The following is a 14,530-nucleotide window of genomic DNA, read 5'->3' on the forward strand; positions in this document are numbered from 1 at the left end:
AAATGAATTTATCTGCAAGTAATCAAGGCGAAGACTATTCTCTAATCGGGACAAATGCAGCAAAGAAGAGATGTGACATGAGTTCGGAGACCCATTGCTGATTCTCTAAAGTTTCATTGCCAGTTTGACGCGGTAGTGAGGAAGGTAAATGCAATGTCAGCATTTATTTTAAGAGAAATAGAAAATAAAAACAAATATGTAATGCTGAGCCTTTATTAGGTTTTGGTGAGACCGCACTTGGAATATGGTGAACGGTTTGCGTCCCTTATCTAAAACGGATATGCCGCCAAAGGTCAGAGTCCAGAGGTCGGTCACGAGACTGATGCCAGGAAGAGAAGAGTTAGATATGAGGAATGTTTTAGCATCCAGGGCCTTGGTCGCTGGAATGTGGAAGAATGAGACGGAGATCTCATTGAAATCTATCGACTATTGTCAGGCTGAGTTAGAATGGACATGGAGAAGATTGTAATGTAGTGCTAGAGTCGATGGCCAGCGGGCACAACCTCGGATAAAGACATCACTTTAGAAAAGGGACTAGAAGCAATTTCTGTAAGCAGACAGTTATGGATTGTGGAATTTATTGCCACGGAAAGCCGTGAAGGTCAAGTAATTGGGTACATTTAAAGCGGAGGTTGAAGAGGTGGGCAGGTAGTAAGGGAGTCAACTGTGTCGAGGAAAAGACACGGGAATGGAGATTAGAGGAATGATATGTATGACCATAAGACCATAAGACATAGGAGCAGAATTTGGCCATCTGGCTCATTGAGTCTGCTCCGCCATTCAATCATGGCTGGTCTTTTTATTTCTCTCCTCATGAACTCCAGTTCCCAGCCCTCTCCCCGTAACCTTTGGTGTCATGTCCAATTAAAAACCTATCAATCCCTGCCTTAAGTACACCCAACGACCTGACCTCCACAACTGGATGTGGCAATAAATTCCACAAATTCACTAGACTTTGGCTAAGAGATTTCTCTCCATCTCGGTTTTGCAAGGGCGCCCCCCTATCCTGACGTTGTGCCATCTTGTCCTAGACTCTCCCACCATGGGAATCCCCCTTTCCACATCTACTCTGTCTAGTCCTTTCAATATTCGAATAGTTTCAACAAGACCCCCCTCTCATCCTTCTGAATTCCAGCGAGTACTGTCCCAGAGACAACAATCATCCTTGTGAACGTCCTCTGGACTCTCTCCAATGCTAGTGCATATTTTTTAAACTGAGGGACCCAAAACTGTTCACAATACTCAAGGTGAGGCCTCAGCCGTGATGGAATGGCGGAGATCGGTGAGCCGAATGGCCTAATTTTGCTCCTATATCTTGTGGTATCGCGGCCAAATTTGGTGAGAAATTAATGATGAATATTGCTTTTCATGATTTGCATAACAAACTGTCCGGCGTCCCTGTGACTAAATTTGGAGGCTTGGATGTTTAAAGTGATAGTTTCAGAGGTGGGTCCCCCGATAAACATGTCGCGACGAGGATGGGATTCGAACCCACGCGTGCAGAGCACAATGGATTAGCAGTCCATCGCCTTAACCTCTCGGCCACCTCATCTGCTCATCTCTCTCCTGTGTTCCGAACTTCTGAATTTTTTCACAGCATTTAAAACTTCTGATTAAGGTCTACACATTTCGATTCAGATTCTCTGCCGATTTGCTTTGCTCGCCGTGCTTATCAGAAATTCATGTAAGTGGATAAGGGCAGTTTAGAGAGATATGTGCCAACCCCAGGAAAAATGGAAATAGCTATTTTATGCACTTCAGACGCTATGGAGCTGCTGTGGCATAAGTATCGATTCCGTGCTCTGTAACTCAGTGAAACTGTGAATGTTTTGAGTTGTAAAATGAGATAAATTTATGTTGAATTGAACAAAATTTCAATAGCTTTGCTATCACATTGCTCGAATTCAAGGAAACAGATTTTATAGGAATTTGCCATCTGGTTGGAGAATGACGATTTTCCGTTTATTGGGCAAATGCAATAACCCGATGACTACCACATTAAGACGCGCTGAATGTCACGTCCGGCTGTGCGCAGCCGCAGATCCGAACATCCTAACGCTGAACCGACACAAACACATGGCCGCCCGGTTCTGGAATACCAAACCAACGGCTGAAATAGCTATAAAGAAATCGAGTTCACTGTGAATAATGTATTGAATGTGGTGGACCATTGTCACAGATTCCAATCCCAGACTCAAACGCCGCTGCAAAAGACAGTGTCGTGTGCCTTTGAGAATTCCTTTCTGTGCGACACAAACAGAATATTGTACAACCCAAAGCAGGAATGCATGGAGAGATATTGACACAACAATGGTCGAATGCTCACCTGGGATGAAATCACTGCAGGCGAGTACTTTTAGCTCGGTCAGGAAATCATTTTACAGGTGGAAACTCCTTGCAGCAGTCAGCATGTTCCCCTTGGACTTTCTCACAGAATACGGCCGTGTGGCCTAATGGATAAGGCGTCTGACTTCGGTGTTTGACTGGTGGAAGTCATCAGAAGATTGCAGGTTCGAGTCCTGTCACGGTCGTTTTGACAAACTGGCGGATTCGGTTCCATTCTGTCTCTCACTCCCTGCAACATGGTTGTCTCAATTCAGCGTGGGGATAATCGGTGTATTCCACCCTCGGGGAAAACGTAATGCCTCTTCTTCGTTGTACACAACATATAATATTATGTGTCTCATCTGTGTAGTATTTCTGCAGACACTTTCATAAACAATTGGTTGGATCCTCAGACGTTCAGGAGGAGCTGCTGCTAGGAAGGTGAAGTTTAATTCACATTCAGCTCCGTCTCCGAGCACACCTCATCGGCAAGAATTCACCACCCAGCACTGACGGTGCATTCTCCTGTCTCCAACCCTCCTCCTCTTCTTGGACACAACGCGCTGGTTCTCTGCCTGCTCTGGGATATCTTCATCACTAATTGCCAACTAGACATCAACCGCCTCAACATCAGGAATCCTCACTTCTCCTCGAACCTTACCCCCTCTTAATGCACTGCCCTCCAATCTCTCAGCACTGGTCCCAAACTTACCATCAATCCCGCAGACAAAGTGCTGCTGTTGTAGAGTGACGGACTGACCTCTACCTTGCTGAGACCAGGCGGTAACTCTCGGACGCATCCTCACGCCTACAACCTTGAAAAAGCCCGTCTCCGGACAATCAGAGAACTGTACCCGGCATTATCACTAACATCATCAACTCTGGAGAACCTCCATTCACTGTGGAAAACTCATGGTTCCGTTGCCCTGAACTGCTCGCTCCTACCACCTACTCAATTCAAAACCTGATTGTCCGGGTAAGGACACTGTCTCTGCCTGCTCCTGCCCCGCTGATCCTGTGTTCTCGTAGCTCTAGTCCATCGTATGCCCCGTAATTCAGTCGCTTCCCACCCTCATTCGCAACCTTTCCCATGCGCTCGATCAACTCGCTGACTTTCAATTCCCTGGCCCTGACCGTCTCATTTTCTCCATGGAAATCCAGTCCTCACCGAAACAGTTTCTCCTCCGCTTCCTCCCATTTACTCCAAATTCCCGAGCAGACATCAACCGCCTCAACATCAGGAATCTTCACCGCTTCTCGAACCTTACCCCCACTGAATTTACTGCCCTCTAATCTCTCAGCACCGGTCCCAAAGTTACCACCCAACCTGCTGACAAAGTGGTGCTGTTGTAGAGTGGCGGACTGACCTCTACCTGGCTGAAACTAGGCGGTAACTTTCACACACATCATGATGCCTACACCTCGAAGAATCCCGACTCCGGATCATCAGATAACTGCATCCGGCATTATCACTGACATCATCAACTCCAGAGAACCTCCATTCACAGTGGATAACTCGTGTTTCCATTGCCCTGAACTGTCCGCTTCGACCTCCTACTCATTCATAAGCCTAAATGTCCGGTTAGGCCCGTTGTCTCTGCCAATTCCTGCCCTACTATCCTGTGTTCTTACAGCTCCAGTCCAAACTATGCTCCATAATTCAACCCCTTCCCACCTACATTCACGAAGCTTCCTGTGCTCTCGATCAACTCACAAAGTTTCGATTCCCTGGCCCCGACCGTCGCATTTTCTCCATGGATTTCCAGTCCCTCATCAAGAGGGCCTTAAAACTCTCCACATTTCTAAAGGAAACAACCAACCAGCTTCCCTCTATCATCACCACCCTCCGTCTGGCAGAACCGGTCCTCACCTCAACGGTTTCACCTCCGGCTCCTCCCGCTTACTCCAAATTCAATGGGTAGCCATGGACACCCGCATGTGTCCCATATATGTCTCCCTTTTCGTTGCCTAAGTAAATCAATCTACCAAACCAATGTACCACACCTTCCCCGGTAACTCACCCCAGCACTCCCAACGCTACGTCGACCAATGTATTGCTGCCGCTTCCTGCATTCACACTGAGCTCGACAATGTCACCCACTTCGCCTCCAGCATCCACCCCGCCCGTGAACGTCCCACTCAATGCGAGCAAAGCAAAGGGAGAAGAAACCAGAGGAAACCAATGTATTGTTGCCGCTTCCTACATTCACACTGAGCTCGACAATGTCACCCACTTCGCCTCCAGCTTTCACCCCGCCCGTGAACGTCCCACTCAATGCCAGCAAAGCAAAGGGAGAGGAAACCAGAGGTCCACGGGCCAGTCCTCATCGGAGGATCAGTGAGGGTGAGCAACTTTAAATCCCCGGGTGTTCCTATTTCACAGGATCCGCCCTGGACCCATCACAAGTGCAAATGCGAAGTAAGCTCGGTGGCGCCTCTGGTTTCGTCGGAGTTTGCGGAGATCGGCAGGACATCTGGAACGTTGACACATTTCTGTAAATGTGATACCGAGTGTATCGACTGGCTGCCTCTTGGCTCGGTATGGGAACATCAATGTCAATGAACGTAAGCTCCTACAGAATGTGGTGGGTTCGGCCCAGTACATGTCCGGTAAAGCTCTCCCACCATTGAGCACATCTATCTTTAGGGACTTTGCCATTGCTTACATGGTGGGTGGTGGGCGCTGATGATTTTTGCTGAAACGTTGGGGGGGGGGGCTATTGAAACCTTTGTTGTTGCTTCTGCTGCTTTATTATTCCCCTCAACCCCCATTTTCCCGCCTTCTGCCTGTGACCTTTGACGCCCTGACTGATCAGAAACTTTTGCTATATAAAAAACCCAATTGTTCCGCCTTTACAACCGTCCATAGCAATGAGTTCCCGAGATGGCAGAATTTTATCCTCATCTTTCTTCTAAAGGGGCACCCTTGTATTCTGAGGCAGTGCCGTCTGGTCCTAGACTCCCTCCACTATGTGAATTATTCCCACCACATCCATACTCTCGCAGTCTTTCAATATTCTATAGTTGTCAATAATATGCACCCACATTTAATCAAACGCTTCTCACACGTCATCCCTTTAATTTCGGGATCATACCGTCCCCATTGCATTATCAATGGGGACAGGAGAGGTTCCGGAGGATTGGAGGGTTGCCAGATGTTTTTCCCTTATTCAGGAAAGGGAGTAGAAATAGCCCAGGAAATTGTAGACCAGTGAGGCTTACTTCAGTAGTTGGTAAGCTGATGGAAAAGATCCTGAGAGGCAGTATTTATTGACATTTGGAAAGGCATAATATGATTAGGAATAGTCAGCATGGCTTTGTGAAAGGCAGGTCGTGCCCTACAAACCTGATTGATTTTTTTGAGGATGTGACTAAACAAATTGATGAAGGTAGAGCAGTAGATGTAGTGTATATGGATTTCAGCAAGGCATTTGATAAGGTATGTAACACTTACCCAACAGGCTGGTATATGTCTAGGGGAAAAGGAGATCCAGCCACACACCAACCCACCTCCCGTACACGCAGGTGCTGTGAGAATCGAGTTTATGCCTCGCGCCCGCCAACAGTATCAAACCCACAACAAATACCGGCATGAAATACACTTTAAAGAGTTTACTAAGATTAAAAGAGTATTAGGCAATACTATATATATATATATACAAGAAAAAAACAAAAGGCGCCAACTTATCAAAGTTCAGTCAGTTTAGTGCACATCGGTGGAGCTCATCCAGCGAACCATTCGACTCCTCGTCGCTTGCCCTCCTGACTTCCACGTCTTCCACCCCGGACTCCCCGGTGGTCGTCCGAGCGCACGTCCTCCTTCCTCGGCGTCTCCCTCCCCCAAGTTCCCAGCCTCACAAAACACAATAACATTCCCCATTGATTAACAAATGAATACAATTACCATATCAGCCATTCTAAAGCGAACCAACGGCGAGAGAAACATTTAACAGACAAAGAAACATCCCTACTCGTAACAAACCAAAGAAGCCCTTTTTAGTAACATACACAGGACATTGTACATTCTCTCCCCACCAGCAAATGGCATGCCCTCATGGCATTACTAGAGTTCCCCAAAGCTTCTTGCAACACACAAAACCCAACCCAGGTGCAGAAAGCAGTGACATAACTACCCAGAGCAGTTGAAATCACACTCGGTTCTCATGGTACCACATATGTCAACCGCTCTGGGGGGCGCCTAATCCTCTGAGATCTCCATACCCCTTCTGCCCCACTGGGCTCCCTCTTCACCTGCGAACCCACTGTCTCGGACACCCCAGGTCTACCTGACAGACCCTCACCCCCTTCCTCACGGGGGTCCTCCCTCACCTGAGATCTCCCCGGCTCACGCTCGGGCTCCACCCTCTCTCCCACTACTGTTGGCTGCCTCTCCATCTGGCCCTCAAGACCTCCTCTCACCCAATTCAGTATGGGAAGGGCCAGGAGCCTCCTCTCCTGGTACTGGAGCACCAGCGAATGGGAACATGGTCCACTCATCTGAGTCGTCCTCTTCCGAATCGGTAGCCATTTCCGGGCGAGGGACCCGTCCCCGCTCTTCAGCAGCGGGCTCTTCCCTTTCTCTGTGCCTTCGCAGAGTCCTTGTACTGGGCGCAACCTCCCACTCTGGCTCCATATCCACCTGCACTGCTTGACCCAGCGGCAGCAGGTGATTCCGATGGAGTACCTTGATAGGCCCTTTCCCATCCTCAGGTTTCACCCTGTAAACTGGCAGGTTCGGCATCTGGCTCTCTATTACATAGGGGCTGGCCGCCCATCGATCTGCCAACTTGTGCTTACCAGGGAGTCCCAAATTCCGTAAAAGGACCCGGTCGCCCGGCAATAATTGAACAAACTTCACCTTTCGATCATACCGCATCTTATTCCTCCGATTTTGTTTGGTAGCCGCCGCCTCGGCCAACTCGTACACCCGCTGTAACTCCCTCTTCATGTCGGACACATACTTTAGATGGGACTTCCTGGGTAATTCACCCACTTCACCCCCAAAACACAAGTCAATGGGCAACCTCGCTTCCCGCCCGAACATCAGATAATAGGGTGAATACCCTGTAGCATCATTGCGAGTACAATTGTAACAGTGAACCAATTGTCCAATATGACGACTCCACCTGCTTTTCTGCCCAATCTCCAGCGTCCCAAGCATATCCAACAGGGTCCTGTTGAACCTCTCTGGCTGAGGATCTCCCTGTGGGTGATAATGGGTAGTCCTGGATTTCTGAACCCCAAGCATAGTCAGTAATTCATGGATAAGGCGGCTCTCAAAGTCCCGTCCCTGATCACTATGGATTCGCCTGGGAAGACCGTAATGAACAAAATACTTCTCCCATAACACCTTCGCCACTGTCGTCGCCTTCTGATCCTTAGTGGGAAATGCCTGAGCATAGCGAGTGTAATGATCGGTGATGACTAAGACATTCGCGGTGTTGCTGGTGTCAGGCTCAATCGACAGAAAATCCATACATACCAGGTCCAGAGGTCCCGCACTCTGCAAGTGCGACAGTGGAGCCGCCAACGCGGGCAGGGTCTTCCTCCGGATGCAACGACTGCATCCCCTAAAGTATTCTTCAACTTCCCCCCTCATCCGGGGCCAGTAGAACCGGTCGTTGAGTAATCCATAGGTCCTTTCCACCCCCAAGTGTCCAGAATCATCATGTAGGGCCTGGAGTACAGCCTGCCGATACTCCTAGTGCAGGACCAGTTGCCAACAGTGGGTTGGTCCGGAGGCGCCGTTACCCGGTACAAGATTTGGTTCTTTAACTTCAACCGAGACCACTCCTTCAACGACAGAGGCACGAATGGGTGTTTCGCCTTCTCAGCCAACGCCCCATCCCCCTTCTCGACCACTCTCCACACTGTGCCAATGCCCGGGTCATTTTGCTGAGCAGCTGCCACTTCCCCTGGACTCAGATCCGGCAACTGTTTAGTCCGCAGTGCGTTCAGGTCACAGTAAGCTAGGGGTATGGCGTCGTCAAAAAACCCCAAATGGTTCACGACTCGTTCCAGCCTCCCTCTTCCCTCGGCCTTCACGGTGATGGCAAACTGACACATCGCCTTCACTCCAGGGGCAGGGACACTCTCCCACTCCTCGTCCCTCTCCTGTTCCCCCGGCTCCCGACGTGACAAAGCATCCGCATCGACATTCTTGCTTCCGGGCCGGTACCTCAGGATGAAATCATATACCGACAAGGCCGCCAGCCACCGATGTCCTGTGGCATCCAGCTTTGCCGAAGTCAAAATATAAGTGAGCGGATTGTTATCCGTTCGCACCTCAAACTTGGCTCCGTACAGGTAATCGCCCAACTTGTCCACCACCGCCCACTTCAGCGCCAGGAACTCCAACTTGTGAGTGGGATAGTTTCTTTCCGATGGCGACAAGCTTCGGCTGACAAAGGCTACCGGCCTCAATGCTTTGCCATGCTCCTGGTACAGAACAGCCCCGAGACCCTCTCGACTGGCATCCGTGTGCAGCACATATGGCTTCTGGGGATCGGCAAAAGCCAACACCGGGGCCTGGGTCAGTGCCCTTTTCAAAGATCGGAACGCCTCTTCACATCGATCATCCCATCTCGAGCCAAAAGGTTCCGCCGGGTTCCAGTATCCACCATCGTCTTGCCTTCGGTCCCCCTTCCTTTTCTTTCCCACCGGGGGATAGCCACAAAACAGCTGAGTCAACGGGTGACACACTTTGGCGTATCCTTTCACAAATCGCCGGTAATACCCACAGAACCCCAAAAATGAGCGCAGAGCGCCCACTTTCTGGGGTCTCGGCCAGGTGGTCACGGCCTCTATCTTGGTTGGATCAGTAGCCACTCCCTCTCGCGAAATGATATAGCCAACGTAGCTAACCGACGACTTGCAGAACTGGCATTTGTCCAGGGAAAGCTTCAACCCTTCTTCATTTAGCCGGCCCAACACCTTCAACAGCCTCTCCTCATGTTCCTCCAAAGTCGAACCAAACACTATCAAATCGTCCAGGTACACCAGCACCTCTGACAGATTCATATCCCCCACAGTTCTCTCCATGAGCCTCTGGAAGGTGGCTGGGGCTCCCGATATGCTTTGGGGCATTCGTTCGAACTGAAAGGAACTAAAAGCGGTCTTATCTTTATCGCCCGCACTCATCTGGATCTGGTAATAACCACTTCTTAAATCCAGCACATTGAACCACTTCGCACCGCTCAGGCAGGCCAACGCATCCTCGACTCTTGGGACAGTGTATTGATCAGGGACAGTTCGCCGATTCAACGTCCTGTAGTCAACACTCATGCGCACTCGCCGATTCTTCTTCCGTGCCACCACTATTGGGGATGCATAAGGACTTCGGGACTCAGCTATGATTCCGGCCTCCTTCAACTTGCACAAGTGCTGCCGCACGTCCTCAACATCTGCCGGAGCCAGCCGCCGGGATCTCTCTCGGAACGGGGTGTCCTCCGTCACCCGGATGGTGTGGCAAGTGCTTTTGGAGCAGCCAACATCAAACTCGCCCCGAGAAAAAACAGCTTCCATCTTCAGCATCTTCTCCACTAGCCTGTGTTTCCACTCCGGCGACACAGGGGAATCCCCGAAGTTAAAGACTTCAGCGGTCAGCTCCCTTCGATGCTCCGATCCCTCCCCGTTAGGGGTCCTCACTGGTGCGCTAGACATTACCGTCACCGGGAACAGATGTGCCAGCGGCATTCCCCTCTTAAAGGTGATTTCTCTTGCCGTGGTGTTCCTGACACTTATAGCTATACGCCTCGCATGTACCACCCCTGGTCTCTGCACTTCGGGCCTCACCAGCGCCCCCGCCGGAAATCGTATCTCCCCTTCAAGATCGTCGGCACTCCTGGGAATCTGGGGGTCCCCATCACTAGTGCTACCTCCCCTGGTCGGATCACCTTGGGCCTCGCCTGCGTACACCACACCGTCCCTCTTTTACACTCTGGGTCCAGCCCTAGGGAGGCAACCCCTTCTTCGAACACTGCTCGAAACACTGGATGCACTGAGAGGGTCTCAAGAAAGTCTTCCCCCCTCCCTTTCTCCTTACAAGCTCCCAGGAGCCGTCGCACAACGGGGGAGTTAGTCCCCACCAGGAGGGCCGCATCACCGGTTTCCACCGGGTCAGGACACACCAACACCAACGTCTCAATAGCTTCGGACACTCCCACATCGCCTTCCGAGAACTCCAATCTCACCGATAGGTACCCATCGTACGGGTAGTCACACTCGCTCACACCCCAAATCTGCAGGGCGTCAAATGGGGTTACGGGCAAATGCTTTAGATATTGGTTGTAGAAAGACCGGTACAATAAGGTCACCTGCGATCCCGTATCAAGAACGGCTTTTGCGTAAACTCCCTCTATCCGTAGAGCCACACTGGCACGGGGTCCTACCAGCCCATCTGGAATAGAGGCGTGGGCACCCGGTGGTCCCCTGGCTGATCTCTGGGAACGTGTTCCTCCAGAGGCTCCAGTCCATTCCCTCACTGAGCCTCTCCTAAGTTTCCCGACACCTCTCCCTTCTTAGTCGCAGGGGGTCTTGTCCTCTGCGGGACTCCTTGCCTCTCACAATCCCACCTAAAGTGTCCCTCCTCTCCACAGCTATAGCACATCCTCGGCCGCCCACAGTCCCGCCTGAAATGCCCCTCTTTCCCACAGTTAAAGCACACGTTGCCTGCCGCCCCTCCTCTCCCAGGACGGCTCCCGCTCCCAACCCACTGCACGGGTCGCACCTGAGAGTGGGTACCTCCCCTGTCCCTCCCCTCCAGAGGGGATTCTCTACCCCTCGGTGGGTTGTCATTCCTCCACTCAGCCACCACTTCCTGTATCACTGAGGATCGCTCCCGTAGGCCCGCGCCCCTTTTCCGCCCCAACGCTCTCTCTTCCTCCCGCACCTCTCTAATCAGTTGCCCGAACGATGGAGGGGGGCGTTTCCTATAAGCCTGCCGGATAGTCCACGCCACCTTGTCCTCCTCCAGAGAGCCACTGAATAACTGACTCATCCTCACGCTAGCCACGTCCGACGCCTTCACTACCCCCCGGCGCCGCAGCCCCGAGAACATCCCCTCCATCCTAAATATGTACTCGGAGATCTTTTCCCCTCTCCGTTGCTCCAGGCGTTGGAACTCTGCTAAAAGCAGCCAGGGTTCCCCTGACAACCCAAACGCTCCCTCCAAAACTTCTATGCATTCCTCCACTGAGGCCCCAGGCTTCTCAGCTTTCAACTCCCGGACTGTTTTGGCTGCTAAACCCCTCAAACTTCCCACTAATCGCTGCCTCTTCTCCTCCTCCGAGCCTGGCCACTCCTCTAACATCAAGGACGTATGCTCGATCCAGGTCTCATAGTCCATCTCCCCGTCCGGAGTAGGCTTGGCTCCGGAGAACACCCCCAGCTTCAGTCGAGGCCTCTCGGCCACCCCCACCAGGGAGTTAAGTGCGGCTGCCAGCTCCGAGGCTTCCACCCTACCTGGGGGGCGGGGCCTAGTCACGACTCCCTCCTCCCTCCTCCCTTTGCTAGTGCCTGCCACCTCTCCGGGGTTTTCCTCTAGCTCTAGCTCCTCCTCCGATGTCTCCTCCACCTCATCCTCGGAGAAGGGGTGGAGCCCCCACAGCCCCTCCTCCCCCGGTACACTGACCGTCGCCAGCAGTTCCAACGTCCTGACGTCAGCACTCCTACGAACCAACACCCAGCTAGACTCCATCTCTTTACCACACCGTCGAGCTACCAATTCTACCTGCCCCATACCCTTCACCAAACTTAACCCCCGCACTACCGCGTCTCCCGAAACTCGAAAATCCACTCTGCTCACTACGCATGCGTACTGTACCGGTACACCTTCAAATCGGCACTAGCGAACAATTTTCTCTCTCTCCATTACTGCTCACTACCTGCGCGATTCCACAGCCCCCTGACAATCCAATCCCGGACCAGCACCCCACAAATGTAACACTTGCCCAACAGGCTGGTATACGTCTAGGGGAAAAGGAGATCCAGCCACTCACCAACCCACCTCCCGTACACGCAGGTGCTGTGAGAATCGCGTTTATGCCTCGCGCCCGCCAACATTATCAAACCCACAACAAATACCGGTATGAAATACACTTTAAAGAGTTTACTAAAATTAAAAGAGTATTAGGCAATACTATATATATATACACAAGAAAAAAAAACAAAAGGCGCCAACTTATCAAAGTTCAGTCAGTTTAGTGCACATCGGTGGAGCTCATCCAGCGAACCGTTCGACTCCTCGGTGGTCGTCTTCCCGAAACTCCCACTTCGGACTTCCCGGTGGTCGTCCGAGCGCACGTCCTCCTTCCACGGCGTCTTCCTCCCGACTCCCCTCACATCCCCCAAGCCCGCGCAACCCCTCCCCCAAGTTCCCAGCCTCACAAAACACAATAACATTCCCCATTGATTAACAAATGAATACAATTACCATATCAGCCATTCTAAAGCGAAACAACGGCAAGAGAACTTGTAACAGACAACGAAGCATTCCTACTCGTAACAAACCAAAGAAGCCCTTTTTAGTAACATACACAGGACATTGTACATAAGCTTTCTTAACTACCATATCTACCTGTGAGGCAACTTTCAGGGATCTGTGGACGTGTACCCCCAGGTCCCTCTGCTCCCTCACACTCCCAAGTATCCTGCCATTTACTTTGTACTCTGCCTTGGAGTTTGTCCTTCCAAAGTGTACCACCTCACACTTCTCCGGGTTGAACTCCATCTGCCACTTCTCAGCCCAGTTCTGCATCCTATCAACGTCTCTCTGCAATCTTCGACAATCCTCTACACCACCAACTTTTGTGCCATCTGCAAACTTGCCAACCCACCCTTCCATACCCATATCCAGGTTGTTAATAAAAATCACGAGAAGTAGAGGTCCCAGAACCAATCCTTGTGGGACACCACTAGTCACAACCCTCCAATCCAAATGTACTCCCTCCTCCATGACCCTCTGCTTTCTGCAGGCAAGCCAGTTCTGAATCAGTTAATGTAATTAACTAATTTCCCAGTATGGGCTGCACATTTAATAGTGGTCAAAACTCGATGTAGCTGTAGAGCGGTGAGTAAGTTGTTTACAAAGGTGGCATTACTAATGGTGTGGCCAGAGGAAGTCAGGAATCCCCATGTTCCCAGAGATCCCCGTAGTCATGTACAATCCCAAATGCATAACGGGAGTCTGTGTAAATGTTCCCACTTCAGTCTTTTGCTGGGATACAGGCAAAAGTCAGAGCAAACAGCTCAGCCTTCTGGGCGGAGACAGCCGCTTCAAAAGAGGCCTGTTCAGTTACTTCACTGTCCGTCACTATCGCATCGTTTCCCTGCTGGATCCACAAAAGAGATTCCATCCTCAGAAAACGTTGCCTCTGGCTTGAGGGGGTATTGTGGAAAGGATGGGAGAGTCTGTCCTTCTTTCATGCTGATCCGGACAATGGGGCAATTGGTGCGGCCGACTTCATGACCTGAAATTGCCCAGAGATGGGGTACAACATCCTGGGTTTGGTCAATATTAAGAGAGTGCTGTACCAGATGTCCCGTCTTCACCTCAGAGTCCTTCCAGTATCGGTGTTGCCCCGAGGCCAAGTCTTGCCAGTCTCCCTCGGTGCTGGAGGCTTGTTTCATCAGGGAGTAGGCAAGGAACCCTGAGCTCTTTGGCTTGAACACAGGGCAAGCCCTGATGCTGGTTTGGGGAAACACCAGTCCTGTCATGTCACCAAAGGAAATCCGGAACTTCAGCCAGTAATGCACTGCCCTCTCTTCCTTGATCCTCTCCAATCACCGTGACTGGGAACTTCTGTCCCTCGAGGGGTGCATAATATTGGCTTTCCTCAGTGACACACCCCATAGGGTCATAGCACAGAGTCACACGAGAGTCGGCCGCTGGTAGAAGAGGTTCAAACGCAGTGGAGTCCAGATTAAGTGCCCACCACTAGGGGTTCGGAAAGTGGGGAAGCTGTCGGTAGTTCACAAGTCCCAGGCTGGCACCCTTGTCCGTGCTTAGAATCTCGACTTCCAACAGACAGAGCAAGTTTCTCCCTGCGAGATTACACTCTCGATCGGTGGTGACTGTAAATGAAACCTCACACTTGTTCCCCTGGAATTCCACCTGCAGTGGCTGGGTACTTGAATACGTACGTTCCATGCCTTCGAACCCAGACAGAGTGATTGTTGTGTCTGATAGCTGGAATCCCTTTTCCGA

The 14,530-nt window shown here is 51.2% G+C and overlaps 1 protein-coding gene and 2 non-coding genes across 3 annotated transcripts in view; 2 read left to right on the forward strand and 1 right to left on the reverse strand.

The window, feature by feature from the left end:
• LOC140723236 (uncharacterized) overlaps nt 1-14,530 on the forward strand; it is a 701,392-nt gene that overhangs the window by 566,728 nt on the left and 120,134 nt on the right. The gene's annotated exons all lie outside the window — the stretch shown is intronic.
• On the reverse strand, nt 1,471-1,552 carry trnas-gcu (transfer RNA serine (anticodon GCU)). The gene has a single exon. It is a non-coding gene; the product is annotated as a tRNA-Ser (tRNA).
• trnar-ucg (transfer RNA arginine (anticodon UCG)) lies at nt 2,440-2,531 on the forward strand. The gene is given in 2 exon segments: nt 2,440-2,476; nt 2,496-2,531. It is a non-coding gene; the product is annotated as a tRNA-Arg (tRNA).

This window comes from Hemitrygon akajei, unplaced genomic scaffold (assembly GCF_048418815.1).
Source record: "Hemitrygon akajei unplaced genomic scaffold, sHemAka1.3 Scf000105, whole genome shotgun sequence".
Classification (NCBI taxonomy): Eukaryota; Metazoa; Chordata; class Chondrichthyes; order Myliobatiformes; family Dasyatidae; genus Hemitrygon; species Hemitrygon akajei.